The sequence below is a fragment of the Neodiprion lecontei genome, chromosome 2 (genome assembly GCF_021901455.1).
Source record: "Neodiprion lecontei isolate iyNeoLeco1 chromosome 2, iyNeoLeco1.1, whole genome shotgun sequence".
Taxonomy (NCBI): Eukaryota; Metazoa; Arthropoda; class Insecta; order Hymenoptera; family Diprionidae; genus Neodiprion; species Neodiprion lecontei.
In genome coordinates, this window is record NC_060261.1 from 19,620,226 (window position 1) to 19,639,674 (window position 19,449).

Consider the following 19,449-nt stretch of genomic DNA (forward strand, 5'->3'; position numbering starts at 1 on the left):
TTATTTTTAATGAAATTAATTGACGAAAAAAAAATTTTTTTTTCAAAAATTTCTTTTTTTTTCAGAAGTGAATTCAGAATTAAAATACATATGTATATATATATATATATATATATATATATATATATATATATATGTATATATATGTATATATATGTATACAGGGTGTCCCTAAATTGAGGGACACGGACCAGCCAGCGTGATAGCTGACTGAAATGCAACCGAGAATTTCTTTACCGGAAGCTCGTCCGACGCATAGTTTTTGAATTATAAGCGATAGCGTTAGGCCAATCAGAGTGCACCATTTCATCTGGATTTGCCGCCACGGAAATTGCTGTTTTATTCGCTGGGTGAATTATTATTATTCGGTTACAAAGTAAATATCGGCACCACCCCTCTCTCGCTGTTGTACCCCTTCTCGAGCGCTGACCTCGGTATTGTTGCCGCGGCATACGCTGCCGGCCGCACACCCACGGACGCACACTCGTGTGTGTGAAAATAAGCGAACGCCCAGCTACACAATACTACGAAACACACATCTACGAGTGAAAATAAAAATAAATCTCCAAATAAATCAGCGGATTTAAGATTTAATGTTACAAAACACTTCCAATCATCGATGTATGCATAAAACTAGAGATTTTAGACGATTGATATGCCGTTTGCGTTCATAATTAGTCATTCAATCAATCTGAATTATGCTTTCCGAACATTTTTTGTGTCTTTGCAACATAACTTTTCCACTAGTTTGAAATTCATCATTGACATCCGATTTTTTAATAATGCGAGGGAACAACAACCCGCTTAATTGACGTGTCCATAGGTTTGTAAATCAATTACAATTTACCTGAGTTAACACAAAATAACTGAATAAATGAGAATTCACTGAATCACTAAAAATGATAACTGAAATCATGAGAATAATTTGAGATATAACTGAATTAGGAAGAGTTGTAATAAGTCAAGTTACTTTGAATAACTTTAGATTTGTGCCAAAATTTTATGTTTAGAGAGAAAAATCATTAAATTCAAATGAAAAAGTAATTTCAAATCAAGAAGAAGAAAATTTCCAAATACCTGGATTCAAATGAAACAATTTCAATTTAATAAATCTATCCGAATTTGAGGAAAAATAATTATTATTATTTGGACCAGAAAAATGAAGTCGAATTACATGAATAAATTCAATTAATTCAACTCAAAAAAATATGGTGTCATTCAAATTCCCAGTTATTTCCTCGTCGATTCAATGTGGGTCTGGAGCCGCTTGTTTACTCACACGAACGACGCAATACAGTATCGATGTATGTGATTTAAGTATCAATCACTCAAAATTTATCAAACTTAAAAATATTTAGAATAAGACTATGAATTATCGAAATATCTCTTCTGATATTAAGACTACACGCAGAAATTTACCAAATTGATTAATTTTTACAATTGAATCGAGCCGTGTCCGATTATTTTGTTGAAATCGATTAATCGATACATCGATTATTCTCAGATAAGTGGCCATCACTAGCATTGATCTCAACAATTTCAACGTTACTTGCCACTCCAGACCCACATTGAATCGACGAGGAAATAACTGGGAATTTGAAAGACACCATATTTTTTTGGGTTGAATTAATTGAATTTATTCATGTAATTCGACTTCATTTTTCTGGTCTAAATAATAATAATTATTTTTCCTCAAATTCGGATAGATTTATTAAATTGAAATTGCTTCATTTGAATCCAGGTATTTGGAAATTTTCTTCTTCTTCATTTAAAATTACTTTGTCATCTGAATTTAATGATTTTTCTCTCTAAACATAAAATTTTGGCACGAATCTAAAGTTATTCAAAGTAACCTGACTTATTAAAACTCTTCCTAATTCAGTTATATCTCAAATTATTCTCATTATTTCAGTTATCAATTTTAGTGATTCAGTGAATTCTCATTTATTCAGTTATTTTGTGTTAACTCAGGTGAATTGTAATTGATTTACAAACCTATTGACACGTCAATTCAGCGAGTTGTTGTTCCCTCGCATTATTGAAAAATCGGATGTCAATGATGAATTTCAAACTAGTGGAAAAGTTATGTTGCAAAGACACAAAAAATGTTCGGAAAGCATAATTCAGATTGATTGAATGACTAATTATGAACGCAAACGGCATATCAATCGTCTAAAATCTCTAGTTTTATGCATACATCGATGATTGGAAGTGTTTTGTAACATTAAATCTTAAATCCGCTGATTTATTTGGAGATTTATTTTTATTTTCACTCGTAGATGTGTGATTCGTAGTATTGTGTAGCTGGGCGTTCGCTTATTTTCACACACACGAGTGTGCGTCCGTGGGTGTGCGGCCGGCAGCGTATGCCGCGGCAACAATACCGAGGTCAGCGCTCGAGAAGGGGTACAACAGCGAGAGAGGGGTGGTGCCGATATTTACTTTGTAACCGAATAATAATAATTCACCCTGCGAATAAAACAGCAATTTCCGTGGCGGCAAATCCAGATGAAATAGTGCACTCTGATTGGCCTAACGCTATCGCTTATAATTCAAAGACTATGCGTCGGACGAGCTTCCGGTAAAGAAATTCTCGGTTGCATTTCAGTCAGCTATCACGCTGGCTGGTCCGTGTCCCTCAATTTAGGGACACCCTGTATATATGTATATATATATATATATATATATATATGTATATTATTATATATGTACGTATGTATATAGATGTATATTATTCTAATTGAATCAATTTTCAATAAATTTATCCATTGTAAAAAAATTTTTTCTTTTCGAATTTCTCTTTTTCTAAAAGTAAATTGAAAATCATAATATATATCTATATATATTTGTATACTATACAATAATATAATTGAATATAAATACATTTATTTGTCTATATATTGTACATTCATATAATTAAATATAAAGGGAGGTAATTATGTCAAATAATTTGACAGAAGAAGGACCCAATTGATTGAATAAATTATTTTTTCTAATGAATAATATTTTTATTTCGATTCATATGTGAGCAAATAATTAAAAAATATGTAGGATTTTTGGATAATTATATTTATTTTTAATGAATTTATTAAACCAGGAAAAAATTTTTTTTTCAAAAATTTCTTTTTTTTTTCAGAAGTAAATTCAGAATTATAATATATATATATCTATATATATATGTATATATATGTAGATGTATATATATGTATATTATTATATATGTACGTATGTATATATATGTATATCATTCATTAATTTAATTGGATATAAATAGAGGTAATTTAGTTAAATAATTCAATAGAATAAGCAAATAATTGATTTGAATAAATGATGTTTCTTAACGAATAATATTTATATTTCAATTAATATGTGAGCGTACGATAAAAAAATACTTTTAATTTTGTGAATAATTATATCTATTTTTAATGAATTCAATTACTGTAAAGAAGATTTTTTCTTTCAAATTTCTCTTTTCACAAAGCAAATGAAAAATCATAATATACATATGTATATATTTCAATATTATACATTGATATAATCAAATATAAATACATCTATTTATATATGTATTATACATTAATATAATTGAATTTACATGGAGGCAATTGAGTTAAATAATTTAATAAAATAAGGAAATAATTAAATTGAACGAATTACTTTTTCTGACAGATATTATTTATATTCAATTATTATGTGAGCAAATAATTCAAACATACGTAGGATTTTTTGAATGATTATATTGATTTTTAATGATTTTGTCTATTGTAAGAAAATTTTTTCATTTCGAATTTCTCTTTTTCTAAGAGAAAATTAAAAATCATAATGTATATCTATATATGTTGTATAATATACAATAATATAATTAAATATAGATGCATTTATTTGTATATATCTTATACATTCATATAATTAATGATAGATGGAGGTAATTATTTCGAATAATTTGATAAAAAAAGGACATAATTGATTGAATATATTATTTGTCTTATGAATAATATTTTCATTTCGATTCATATGTGAGCAAATAATTAAAATATATGTAGGATTTTTTGAATAATTATATTTATTGTTAATGAATTTAATTGACGAAGAAAAATTTTTTTTTTCAAAAGTTTCTTTTTTTTCAGAAGTAAATTCAAAATTAAAATATATATATATGAATATATGTATATATATATATATACATACATATGTATATATATGTATATATATATGTATGTATATGTATATATATATATGTATATATATGTATTTACATTATATATGTATATTATTATGTATGTACGTATGTATATATATGTTTATCATTCATTATTTTAATTATATATAAATGGAGGTAATTAAGTTAAATAATTCAATAAAATAAGGAAATAATTGATTTGAATGAATCATGTTTCTTAGAGAATAATATTTATATTCTAATTAATATGTGAGCATACGATAAAAAAATACTTAGGATTTTTTGAATAGATATATCTATTTTTAATGAATTTGATTACTGTGAAAATTTTTTTTTTTTTCAAATTTCCCTTCTCACAAAGCAAATGAAAAATCATAATATATATATGTATATATTTCAATATTATACATTAATATAATCAAATATAAATCCATTTATTAATATATGTATTAGACATTAATATAATTGAATTCACATGGAGGTAATTAAGTTAAATAATTTAATAAAATAAGGAAATAATTGATTTGAATGAATTATTTTTTCTAACAGATATGATTTATATTTGATTATTATGTGAGCAAAAAATTCGAAAATACTTAGGATTTTTTGAATGATTATATTGATTTTTAATGAATTTATCTATTGTGAAAAAATTTTTTTTTCTCGAATTTCTATTTTTCTAAAATTGAATCAAAAATCATAATATATATCTATGTATATTTGTATATTATACAATAATATGATTAAATATAAATACATTCATTTGTATATATATTATACATTCATATAATTGATGATAAATGGAGGTAATTATGTCAAATAATTTGATAAAAAAAGGACATAGTTGATTGAATAAATTATTTGTCTAATGAATAATATTTTCATTTCGTTTCATATGTGAGCTAATAATTGAAAAATATGTAGGATTTTTTGAATAATTATATTTATTTTTAATGAATTTAATTGACGAAAAAAAAATTTTTTTTTCATAAATTCCTTTTTTTTCCAGAAGTGAATTCAAAATTGAAATATATATATTTATATATGTATATATATGTACATATATATATATATATATATATATATATATATATGCAAATATATGTATATATATGTATATATGTATGTATATACATATATATGTATATATATGTATATATATGTGTATTATTCAATAATTTAATTGGATATAAATGGAGGTAATTAAGTTAAATAATTCAATAAAATGAGCAAATAATTGATTCGAACAAATTATTTTCCCTAACAGATATTATTCATATTCAATTATTACGTGAGCAAATAATTCAAAAATACGTATGATTTCTTGAATAATTATATCAATTTTTAATCAATTTATCCATTGTGAAAAAATTTTTTCTTTCCGAATTTCTCTTTTTCTGAAAGTAAATTAAAAATCATAATATGTATCTATATATATTTGTATATTATACAACAATATAATTAAATATGAATACATTTATTTGTATATATATTATACATTCATATAATCAAATATAAATGGAGGTAATTATGTCAAATAATTTGATAAAAAAAGGACATAATTGATTGAATAAAATATTTTTCCAATGAATAATGTTTTCAAATTCGATTTAGATGTGAGCAAATAATTGAAAAATAAGTAGGATTTTTTGTATAATTATATTTATTTTTAATGAATTTATTTAACAAAAAACAATTTTATTTTCAGAAATTCCTTTTTTTTTATGAGTAAATTCGAAATTAAAATATATATGTATATATATATACATATATATGTATATATATGTATATATATATGTAAATATGTATATATATATATATGTATACTGTAACGTTAAGTCTTTTCTGCCCCTCGTCGAGCGCTAATTTGTAACGCTAAATGTTGTTACTTTCGGATGAGGACTTACCGTTGACACTTTGGCGCGATTCTCTACTTATCCGCAATATTAAACTACAACAAAATAATTACGTTGGGCGCCAGACGCATTAGCGTCGTTTCTCAAAGAATGACATAAATCAATAAAATTAACACAAGACCGTACAAAAGGGATAAATAGAGAACCCGTTGTATGGCTGGCTAGGCACAGGTACGATCGCGTACATCCCGGTAGAGTGGCGGAGTTCAAGGCGGCTAGCAGTAATTCCAGAATTAAAGAAAATAACCAAATAAAGAATAAACTCCAGTTAAAAGGGAAATGAATAAGTCAATCGATCATATATTTTTGAGAAGGTTACATGAGTGAGACAGGCAAATAAGGTGGTATCGATAGCGGTAGTTAATAATATAAATAATCGTTGTTCACAAAAATATCGGTAGAATAGCAGTAAACGGTAGCTTTAACACGAGAGACGGTAGTTAGCAGAGAAAAATAGACGTAGGTCGAGAGAGGCGATATAATGCAAGATTTGACTTAAAACTACACGTCACTGGGCGACGTGATCTTACCCAAGTTGCAAACGACGCTACGAAAATTATTATTCTGTTAATTAGAACGAGAGAACTTTACTGCGATCGGTAGCAAACAACGTAACGGTAGTTCGATAGATGATACGTCAAATTCACCATAAATTATAACCAAGATGAGAGATTGACATTTAGTAACAATTTACCAAGTCGGCAAACGATCGACTAGGTAGCCTTCGGTAGAATTATTCATACGGTAGATTCGATAATTACAATCGTTAAATAATTGAGGAATTAAATAGTGAATTCCTAAACCTAACTTTTGAGAGAATACCAAAATACAAAGTTATGAGAGTGAGAGAATCTCGGAGAGTTTACAAAATAGAGAAATATACTAAAATACACCGCAATACAAAAGAATAGCTTACAGAACTTAATTTAACAAAATACGGGGAAATAAATAACAGGCAAAAATAATATAAAATGGTCAATAGTAACAAAGAAAAATGCGGTAATATCTAAGGGTGATTCTACGCTCGCTTGTACTCCATAGAACTCGATATACGATACAATAGGCACAAAAATAAATAAAAATATAATAAGCAATAACAGAAATAAAATATAAAGCACACTACTATTACAAAGAGAGTTTGGAATAAAATATGAAGCCAATAGGGCTCAAAATACGATAGAAAATACGGAAGCAAAATAATAGAGATTCACAAATAATTAGAAAAGTCATAGATACAAGAGATAATTATTTGGCAGTTACGAGGTCGCTCAGATACGAAAATAATGAATTACTGAAATCATGCAGTCACACGGAAGTCGTGGACCATGATCCACACAAAATGGCATCACACGATGCAATCAAGAAACAATGAATATAATATTAATGACCGGAATCATGCAGCCACACGGCGGCTTACAGCAACTTTAACCGTGGACCATGATTCACGCAAAATCGATAAATATTACGAGAAAGAATAGAAATAGTGAGCAACTTCGTAACAGTACAATTCAAAGGCAAAAGCCTTACCTTAACGGTCGATCTCAGGCACACAAACTGATTTTAATTTAAATCATACTATAGAATAACAAAACTGGGAAGGAAAGGAAAAGAGAAGGAAAAGAATTTAGAAAGATAAAGGTACTCGGTAGGATAGACGGTAGAACGAAAGCGGTAGGATAGACGGTAGAACGGTAGCTTAAAACGGTAGAGAAGTCGGGAGAGCAATTGGAAAATTGAAGCTGTTCCTCAACAGGTCGAGCGTAGAATAGCAGGTCGTAGTTCAGCTCGCCGATCTCGCGGTTGTCGTGAGGTGATTCTTCTTCTTTGATTGGTCGCTTGACCCCCACCGCAAATAGGCCATCCCCCTGTGGCGAATATCGGTTACTGCGTGGTCGTACGTTTTCCAAAAATTACCGCTAGATGTTGTGCAATGTGCTGCTCGCGATTTCGTCGTTGACACCAACTCGTACGGTTTCATAGTCGCTCCAGTTTGCAGTCCAGGCTGCCTATCCTCGGGGACTTCTTTGACAGAGGCACGCACAGGGTGCCTCTCGGTCAAAGTTAGCGGGTGGAGAGTGACGCCTCATTGTTCACCTCCACCGGCTTTTGTACAGGCAGTAGCTAGCTGCCTGTACCTGAGGTCGTGCAGTCAGACGGTTGGCCAAACCGTGGACCACGACCCACACAATCGGTCCTCGTCGATAGGGAGGCGGCTAGTTCCTCTTTGAAGAACGATGCCCCCGGCCGCCGGGAGGATTTTTATCTCCCTGTTCACCGGCAGTCGAGGCGATACGGAAGGTTCGGATGGATGCTACCCCAGGTGTATATAAAGGTGCACCAAGGTAGCCAGTGTAGTCTGGTGAGACCGTCAGTAGGCGAAGTCGTCGAGAGCTGCAAACGGTAGATAGTGGTCCCTTGTTGATCGGGATCGTAGTCGCCCAAGTACCTTGTTAGCTTGCGCCGAAGCGCGAAATAAAGAATTTACAGAAAAGAATTAGTTAAAAGTAGATATTGCCTATTTTGTATCGAGTTCGTTTGGAGTACCCTGCTGAGGACGCGTAAATTAAAAATAATAGCGGTTGTGTGCCCTTGTGACGGGCGATTCTGAAACGCCACGTTACAACTCCCTCCCCCCAGGGGGAGACCGGGCAGGTCTTCTACCTAGGTAAAGTCACGAAGGCTCTTATTAGAAATCATGGAGGCTGACCCGTGAACTGACGAATAATTGAATCCGTTGTCCATTGACAACACTAGCAAAAAGAATTAACGGAAATTACGTAAGAGACGATAGAAATGGAAAACGCGTATGCTTCGGTAGTTTTTAACGTATGATAGTGTGCGTTAGTTAATAAAATCAGAAAAGTATGGTAAAAGATCACACAAAAGGCGAGTTAGGTAATTTTTGGCTTGTACAACCGAGCGGTGATTGTTGGTTTTTGCTTTTGGTTTAAAAGTTTGTGCCTTTACCTCAGTCAGTGACGGTTTTTGCGAGAAATCAGTTGATATAGAGGGTTGTTTAGAGTGATTACGAAACAGGTAACGTTGACGGAGTAAGTCAGAATCGGAGTTTTTTTTTTTTATTTTTTTTTCCCACGGTAGCTTAAATCGGTAGGAAGGTCGTTAAATTTTCACGACAGCTCAGAACGGTAGAACTGAAGTAAAGTTTTCACGGTAGCTTAAATCGGTAGAAATGAAGTTACGCATTTGAGGATAAATCAAACGGTAGAAATAAAGTGGAATTTAGACAATGACTTGAACGGTGAAGGTAGAATTAAGTTTTCCGATAGCTTAGCGTTGCGGAAATGAAGTTAGATCTTTACGGTAGGTTGACGGTAGCTGAAAACGGTAGATACGGTAGAATCGGTAGAATCGGTAGAAAGAGAAACGGTAGATTAGAGAAATCGGTAGAGAGAAGGAAAAAAAAAATGTGTTTAAATGAATTTAGTGAAAACTCGAAGGTCGAAATAGAATTTTGAATTAGATAGGCCGAAATAGAATTTAGAAAAGAAATTTAATCGAAGGGCACTTAAGGTGGCGGATCCTTAGGCTCCCGGCGTTGGTATGAGCCCGTAAGGTGAGCGCTGTCCGCCTTGCGGGGCCGGACCTGATACCGCTCCATAAAATCGAGCGCCCAACCGGCGCGGCACCGTGGACACTCGGCTTTGGTAAAACCGGGCTGCTTACAGCCGTAGCAGAACTTTCTTCGGGGCTTTGTGCATTGGCGTGCAAGGTGCCCCACCTCGTCGCAGTTGCAGCACGCTCGGGGGTCGCGTACCGCCGGGGCTGGTGCTGGGGCCGACGTGGATGGTGCGGGCGGTGGAACGGCTGCGGTCGGAGGTTCGTTGATGCGGACCTTTGGTGTAAAGCCGAAGTCCGGCGACTCGGCTCGTGATGTGCGTGGCCTAGTTGTGTCCGCTTTACTGGCCCCGGACTCAGCGAACCTGACGGTTCGTTTTGGTTTCGGGCCGGCTGGTGGTGGCCGGATCAATTCTTCTTCCTGCATGCCGCTGTGTTCGGGAGAGGAAGTTAGGGAGGAGGAGGAGGAGTGAAGGGGAACGGTAGTATCGGGAGAGTCAGAAGAACGGGTGGAGTCGGGAGAGGCGGTGAAAGCGGTAGAGGGTTGGGGTTCGGTAGAGGAAGTAGAAGCGGTAGAAAAGGTGGATAGGGGGGAAATCAGTGGGATGGTGACGGATGGATCGGTAGTGGGGTTCGGATGACGACAGCGGCAGCAGCAAGGCGGGCAGGCAACCGTCTCGCTTGGTAGGTCAGTCTGGACAGCCTGGTCCACGCCTTCAGGCATTTCCCGTATTGTTCCCCGGGCTGCTTGGGCCGATCTGAGTATTCGGTCGTCCTCCTCGGCCTCGATGTATGCCAGCCGGATCTCACGGGCGAGGTCCGGGCACCATACCGGCATGAATCTTATAAATTCAGCAAAAGGTTCCAGCCGACGCCAGCCGCGCAGGACGTATGCATGTGGAGGGGCCTCGTCTCCCATGATTTTGGGCTTGGTTTGGCTGTTGAGTTACGAAGGCTAAGTTTTATAGGTCTTTAGGTCTTTTACATGCACTTTTCCCACTACATTATTCCCATCTACTTGTTGTAGTTCAACCACCACCGGAGAGAGAAAACGGGAGATTCGGTAAGGTCCACTAAATTTTGGCGCCAGTTTGGCAGCAACGTGTTGAGTAGCAGACGACAGCGTGTGCTGTCGTTTTAACACAAGGTCGTTCACAGCGAAAGCTGGATCTCGCCGTCGGAGATCATAGTATCGCGCTTGTTTAGCGAAGGCGTCGTCAAGGTTTTCCGTGACCCAGTCCCTAAGTAGTTGGATATGTGTCATTCGCTCTGCCCATAATTTTGGAGGTGTGGGTTCTATTTCGATTTTGTCGGTAGCTGATCGTCGGTAGGAATTAATCGGTTCGGGTACGCGGCCTAGATTTAGAAAAGCGGGACTTGTATTGAGTGAGGTATGGTGCGCGGTGTTGTACGCGAATCGGAAGTCTGGGAGGTGTCGGTCCCATTCTCGGTGATCGTCGTTCAAAAAGGTAACTATCATGGTCTTTAGAACGCGGTTAACCCTTTCGACCGGGTTGGCTTGTGGATGATACGGTGGTATCGTGGTATGTTTTATGCCATGGGCTTCCGCAAGTTCCTTGATCGTACGGTTATTAAATTCCGTTCCATTATCCGTGAGCAATACCTGGGGAGTTCCCCACCTCGATAGTACTAAATCTTTGAACGTTTCACTAATCTTTTGTCCGGTAGCTTTTCTAAGGGGAGCGCATTCAATCCATTTGGTGAAGAGATCTTGCATTACCAGTACGTACGCAAAGCCAGATTTACTCGGGGGAAATGGTCCCATTATGTCGGCTGCTACGACGATCCACGGTTGTTCTACGATGCGCCTTCCCATTAAACCCGCGGGGGCAGCTTGGGTCACTTTACATTTTTGACAGGTATCGCATTTCCTCACGTATTCCGTAGTGGTATGGTACATCCCTGGCCAATAATAACGGGTAGCTAAACGGCGGTAGGTTTTCTCTATTCCCGGATGACCGGACTGAGGGTCATCGTGAGCTTCTTGTAAAACAGTTTCGCGTTGCTCTTCGGGTATGACTAATTTCCAGGCGTTTAAATCTTGTACTAACGTACCGATTAAAGGGTCCGTGCGTCGAACGTATAGGTTACCGGTTTCTATTTTCCAATCCGGGAACTTTCCGGGAGTGTTTTCGAGGTCGCGTTTCCGGCGGTCGTACCAGGTTAGTTGATCTGGTATGATAGTGGCGGTAGCTTTATCGGCGGTAGAAAATGAATTTAAAGCAACATCAGGTTCCGGGATTCGGGAGAGTGCGTCCGGCACGTGATTCAAGGCGCCTTTACGGTATACGGTAGTGAAATCATAGCCAAGCAATTCAAGTGACCATCTAGCTAATCGACCGGTAGGATTCTTTCGTTTGTGAAGCCATTGGAGGCTGCTATGGTCGGTCACGACCGTGAAATGGTACCCTTCGATATACGGGCGGAATTTTCCGATTGCCCAGATAACGGCGAGGCATTCTAGTTCGGTAGCAGAGTACTTCCTTTCGGCATCCGATAGGGTTCTGCTCGCGTATGCGATCACGTGCTCTCCGTCTTGGTCGGTTTGAGTTAGAACGGCGCCTAGTCCGCAATTACTAGCATCAGTTTGTACAACGAAAGGAATATTAAAATCAGGGCACGATAGCGTCGGAGCGGTAGTTAATCGGTTTTTAATTTCTTCAAAAGCGAGAGATTGCGATTCAGCCCAAGTCCATAATTGGGTTTTTCGCAAAAGCCGCGTCAGTGGTTCGGTTATCGAGGCAAGATTTGGAATAAATCTTCGGTACCAAGAAGCCATTCCTAAAAATCGACGTAGTTGTTTTACTGTATGTGGAACCGGATAATTTACAACGGGAGCTATCTTGTCTGGATCTATTTGTAACCCATATGCGTTAACTAGAAAGCCGAGATATTTAACTTCAGAGCAACAAAATTCGCATTTATCAGGGTTGACCGTGAGGTTCGCGTGTCGGATAGTTCGTAAAACGCACCGTAACCATTCGAGATGTTCGTCAAATGTTTTTGTGGCGATGATAATGTCGTCCAGATAGGCGAAAGCGTATGGGTCCATGTCTGGTCCAATTAAGCGATCTAACAACCGTTGAAACGTAGCCGGTGCTCCGGTTAATCCGTACGGCATTCGCGTAAAATGAAAAAGTCCTTTACCGGGAACAATGAAAGCAGTTACCTCGCGACTCGCTTGAGTTAGAGGGATTTGAAAATATGCCTGACTTAGGTCGATAGTCGAAATATACCGGGCGGATCGGAGTTTGTCCAGAATGCTGTCCATTCGCGGTAGCGGATACGCGTCCTTTTTGGATGCCTGATTTACTTGCCGGAAGTCAATGCAAAAACGGTAGAAGCCATTTGGTTTTTTAACCATTACAATCGGACTTGCCCATTCGCTATGCGAGGGTTCGATAATTCCGTTAGCGAGCATTTTATCAACCTCCTCATCGATAGCTTCTTGTATTTTTGGCGATACTCGATACGCTCGTTGTCTAATCGCGGGATGGTCACCTACGTCTATGTGGTGGGTGGCTAAAGTAGTCGCACCTATTTTATCGGACGCTGGAGCTATCTCTGTTTTTAGTAAATTCCGTAATCTGACGGTTTGCTCGTCGTTCAGAGCTACAATTCCGTTACATTGGATATCGGGAGTAAATCGGGAATGCGTTTGAAATTTATAAGTTACGAGAGAATTATACTTGAATGACCAGTTAGGTTCTGTAAAATCTACTATTATATCAAATGTGTAAATGAAATCTAGACCTATTATACAATCGAAGCTAAGGGAAGGTATAACGCGAACGTGAATATCGCGGGTAGTTCCTTCCAATTCTATCGGCACGATTATTTCACCCGTGACGTCAGCTTTTCGGCCGGCGGCCGTTACGACTGCTCCGTTATGAGATTTTTGAATTAAGAAACCTCTCGATTCGATCAATACCGAAGTTTTTAAATTTACAAAGGTTCGTGATGAACCGCAATCAAACAAGGCCGTTACACGTAAATCGCATATTTTGAGAATCAGAAATAACAGTGGTTTCCCGTGAAGTGGGTAGACTGGACTGCAAAAGTCAGTTTGTTCAGTAGGTGGACCGGTAGTAGTATTAATAATTTCGGTAGTATTAATAATTTCGGTAGCATCAATAACTTCGGTGGTATTATCAATTTCGGTAGCACCAATAATTTCGGTAGTGTTATTAATTTCGGTAGTATTATTAATTTCGGTAGTATTATTAGTTTCGGTAGCTAAAGAACAAGGTCTGACAATTTGTTCGAGCGAGGTTTTGGGCTCTATTGTGAGTCTGGGTTCCGGGGTTGCCCTTGCGCGCGGTTCCCGTGGTAGTTTTCCGCACACCGGGTACATGTGGCTCGGGTATATCCTGTCAATCCGCACGTGAAGGAGAATTTTGTGCGCGGCGCGGTGCACTGTCTCTGATGATGACCAGGTTGCTGGCAATTATAACACACAAATCTGGGGCTTGTGCGTGCAGTTATTTGTTCGGTAGACGGTAGAAATGGATTGGAACCGGTAGATGGAGCGGTAGAAGTTGCAGGCGAGTTAACGTTATTCGGATTTTCATTTTGACGGTAATGATTCCGGTGGCCGGTATTATTCCTAGGTGGTCGTTGGTTATAACGCGGGTCAGGTCTAGGATCCGGGGGTCTTCTATTGATGTTCGGGTTTGATCGATTTTCTCGAATAGGTGTTCTATACGCAGCATTAACATCATCGTTTGGTTCGTCCCCTAGATGTAAGTTGGCTAACGCGAATCGCGATTGACGGGAGTTAGCGCGTGCTCCGCGATATGCTAGTTCCGGTAGCAGTGAGTTTTCGGGAGTCGGTGGTACGTGATATCTGTTACTAGCCGCAAAACTCGTCTCTAATTGTCGGGCGATATCCTCTAAATCATCCAGATCTTCGAGCTCTCTTCTTCTTATCAATACTTGAAAACGCGGTAGCAGGTTTCGATAGGCATAATCCATCTCCTCGTCGGGTGAGAATCTGGGATTTGATCGATTAAAATACGAACGCATATAGGTAAGGTAATCAACGACTGGCTCGTTTTCGCCTTGCGTACGGTTACGGATCTCTTCACGCAATGTGAATTGTAAATTCGGATCGCCGAACCTATAACGCCAGGCGCGTTCAAAATCGGAGAAATCGTGCCATTGAGGGCGTTTGTTTCCGAACCAGTATAAAGCTACTCCAGAGAGGAAAAACGGGAGACTGTTAAGAATATCATTATCGCGTAAATTAAACAAAGTTCTACCCTCCTCTATTCGCGTTAAGAAAGCTTCGGAATCTTCATTACGCGTTCCTGCAAATCTTAGATTCCATTTTCGCATAGCCTCGTGTGCGGCGAGCGTATTTGGGGTGTTATTATTAAAACGCGGCGTGTTATGGTGGAACGAGGGAGCTTCGCGACGCGGTGTAACACTAGGCGGTATCGGGAGGTATTCTCGCGCAGTGTCTATATTTTGCGTTCGGTGTTCCAAAGAACCTCTAACATCGATAGCCGGAGCGCTGTTTTGGTTCGACAATGAATCATGCATATCACCGGGAGAAGTATTATTTAACGACATATGGCCTTCCGTGCTTATTCTGATTTCACGCGTCGATTGTGGGCTTTGCCTCTCGTCCGTCGGTATTTGTAAAGACGAGGGGCCGGCTTCGGCACCAAGCATCGTTTTATCGGGAGTCGCAGGATCAGTCATCTCTCCGCGAGAAATTCGGTAGAATCGGATTAAACGATCTCGTAAAGTCGGTAAAGTTCCTTCTGCTGATAATGCACGCTGTCTTAGCTCGTGACGTAATTCCGCTGCAGTTAACAAATATATCCACGCGTCCTTTACAGACGGCAACGAAGGCATGTATTGTTGTTTACTATTTACAAAACTGCTTGTAACGAACACGGATGATCCTGAGTGTCAATACGCGGTCACGAACAATAAACACGGTCTCGCTCGTGAGTTGTCAACAACTATTGCGGGCGAATAAAAAAAAATTGTTTGCGCCGCGCGCTGCTGTCCGCGAACAATGCGTCGGCTAGAAGTAAGACTCGCGGGGGATTATACCGTCGTTGGAATAATATCTTTAATCCGGGACGTTCCGTCCGCTAAATATTTAAATATTTGGGGTCGATTGGTCACTCAATATCAACTGTTTTTCCAGATCTTTTTGAATCTTTAGGTTAGTAACTGACTGAATAAAAGCGGGAAAAGGTTTCTTTTGTTAATGATAATTTCTCTCTTTCACTCTCTCTCTCTCTTATTCTCTCTCAAGTTTTTGATTGAATTATTAACTGAAATTTTTCTGTAGCTGGCCTTTTGTGGCCCCACGTTGGGCGCCAATTTGTAACGTTAAGTCTTTTCTGCCCCTCGTCGAGCGCTAATTTGTAACGCTAAATGTTGTTACTTTCGGATGAGGACTTACCGTTGACACTTTGGCGCGATTCTCTACTTATCCGCAATATTGAACTACAACAAAATAATTACGTTGGGCGCCAGACGCATTAGCGTCGTTTCTCAAAGAATGACATAAATCAATAAAATTAACACAAGACCGTACAAAAGGGATAAATAGAGAACCCGTTGTATGGCTGGCTAGGCACAGGTACGATCGCGTACATCCCGGTAGAGTGGCGGAGTTCAAGGCGGCTAGCAGTAATTCCAGAATTAAAGAAAATAACCAAATAAAGAATAAACTCCAGTTAAAAGGGAAATGAATAAGTCAATCGATCATATATTGTCGAGAAGGTTACATGAGTGAGACAGGCAAATAAGGTGGTATCGATAGCGGTAGTTAATAAAATAAATAATCGTTGTTCACAAAAATATCGGTAGAATAGCAGTAAACGGTAGCTTTAACACGAGAGACGGTAGTTAGCAGAGAAAAATAGACGTAGGTCGAGAGAGGCGATATAATGCAAGATTTGACTTAAAACTACACGTCACTGGGCGACGTGATCTTACCCAAGTTGCAAACGACGCTACGAAAATTATTATTCTGTTAATTAGAACGAGAGAACTTTACTGCGATCGGTAGCAAACAACGTAACGGTAGTTCGATAGATGATACCTCAAATTCACCATAAATTATAACCAAGATGAGAGATTGACATTTAGTAACAATTTACCAAGTCGGCAAACGATCGACTAGGTAGCCTTCGGTAGAATTATTCATACGGTAGATTCGATAATTACAATCGTTAAATAATTGAGGAATTAAATAGTGAATTCCTAAACTTAACTTTTGAGAGAATACCAAAATACAAAGTTATGAGAGTGAGAGAATCTCGGAGAGTTTACAAAATAGAGAAATATACTAAAATACACCGCAATACAAAAGAATAGCTTACAGAACTTAATTTAACAAAATACGGGGAAATAAATAACAGGCAAAAATAATATAAAATGGTCAATAGTAACAAAGAAAAATGCGGTAATATCTAAGGGTGATTCTACGCTCGCTTGTACTCCATAGAACTCGATATACGATACAATAGGCACAAAAATAAATAAAAATATAATAAGCAATAACAGAAATAAAATATAAAGCACACTACTATTACAAAGAGAGTTTGGAATAAAATATGAAGCCAATAGGGCTCAAAATACGATAGAAAATACGGAAGCAAAATAATAGAGATTCACAAATAATTAGAAAAGTCATAGATACAAGAGATAATTATTTGGCAGTTACGAGGTCGCTCAGATACGAAAATAATGAATTACTGAAATCATGCAGTCACACGGAAGTCGTGGACCATGATCCACACAAAATGGCATCACACGATGCAATCAAGAAACAATGAATATAATATTAATGACCGGAATCATGCAGCCACACGGCGGCTTACAGCAACTTTAACCGTGGACCATGATTCACGCAAAATCGATAAATATTACGAGAAAGAATAGAAATAGTGAGCAACTTCGTAACAGTACAATTCAAAGGCAAAAGCCTTACCTTAACGGTCGATCTCAGGCACACAAACTGATTTTAATTTAAATCATACTATAGAATAACAAAACTGGGAAGGAAAGGAAAAGAGAAGGAAAAGAATTTAGAAAGATAAAGGTACTCGGTAGGATAGACGGTAGAACGAAAGCGGTAGGATAGACGGTAGAACGGTAGCTTAAAACGGTAGAGAAGTCGGGAGAGCAATTGGAAAATTGAAGCTGTTCCTCAACAGGTCGAGCGTAGAATAGCAGGTCGTAGTTCAGCTCGCCGATCTCGCGGTTGTCGTGAGGTGATTCTTCTTCTTTGATTGGTCGCTTGACCCCCACCGCAAATAGGCCATCCCCCTGTGGCGAATATCGGTTACTGCGTGGTCGTACGTTTTCCAAAAATTACCGCTAGATGTTGTGCAATGTGCTGCTCGCGATTTCGTCGTTGACACCAACTCGTACGGTTTCATAGTCGCTCCAGTTTGCAGTCCAGGCTGCCTATCCTCGGGGACTTCTTTGACAGAGGCACGCACAGGGTGCCTCTCGGTCAAAGTTAGCGGGTGGAGAGTGACGCCTCATTGTTCACCTCCACCGGCTTTTGTACAGGCAGTAGCTAGCTGCCTGTACCTGAGGTCGTGCAGTCAGACGGTTGGCCAAACCGTGGACCACGACCCACACAATCGGTCCTCGTCGATAGGGAGGCGGCTAGTTCCTCTTTGAAGAACGATGCCCCCGGCCGCCGGGAGGATTTTTATCTCCCTGTTCACCGGCAGTCGAGGCGATACGGAAGGTTCGGATGGATGCTACCCCAGGTGTATATAAAGGTGCACCAAGGTAGCCAGTGTAGTCTGGTGAGACCGTCAGTAGGCGAAGTCGTCGAGAGCTGCAAACGGTAGATAGTGGTCCCTTGTTGATCGGGATCGTAGTCGCCCAAGTACCTTGTTAGCTTGCGCCGAAGCGCGAAATAAAGAATTTACAGAAAAGAATTAGTTAAAAGTAGATATTGCCTATTTTGTATCGAGTTCGTTTAGAGTACCCTGCTGAGGACGCGTAAATTAAAAATAATAGCGGTTGTGTGCCCTTGTGACGGGCGATTCTGAAACGCCACGTTACAATACATATGTATATATATGTATATGTATATATATATGTATATTATTATATATGTACGTATGTATATACATGTATATTATTCATTGATTTAATTGTATACAAATGGAGGTAATTCAGTTAAATAATTCAATAAAATAAGCAAATAATTGATTTGAATGAATTAGTTTCCCTAACAGATGTTATTTATATTCAATTATTAGGTGAGCAACTAATTCAAACATACGTAGGATTTTTTGGATAAATATATCAATTTTTAATAAATTTATGCATTGGGAAAAAATTTTTTCTATTCGAATTTCTCTTTTTCTGAGAGTGAATTAAAAATCATAATATATATCCATATATATTTGTATATTATACAATAATATAATTGAATATGAATACATTTATTTGTATATACATTATACATTTATATAATTAAATATGAATGGGGGTAATTATGTCAAATAATATGATGAGAAAAGGACATGATTGATTGAACAAATTATTTTTCTAATGAATAATGTTTTCAAATTCGATTCATATGCGAGCAAATAATTAAAAAATAAGTAGGATTTTTTGAATAATTATATTTATTTTTAATGAATTCAATTAACCAGAAAAAAAGATTTTTTTTCATAAATTTCTTTTTTTTTTCAGAAGTAAATTCAAAATGAAAATATATATGTATATATATATATATATATATATATATATGTATAT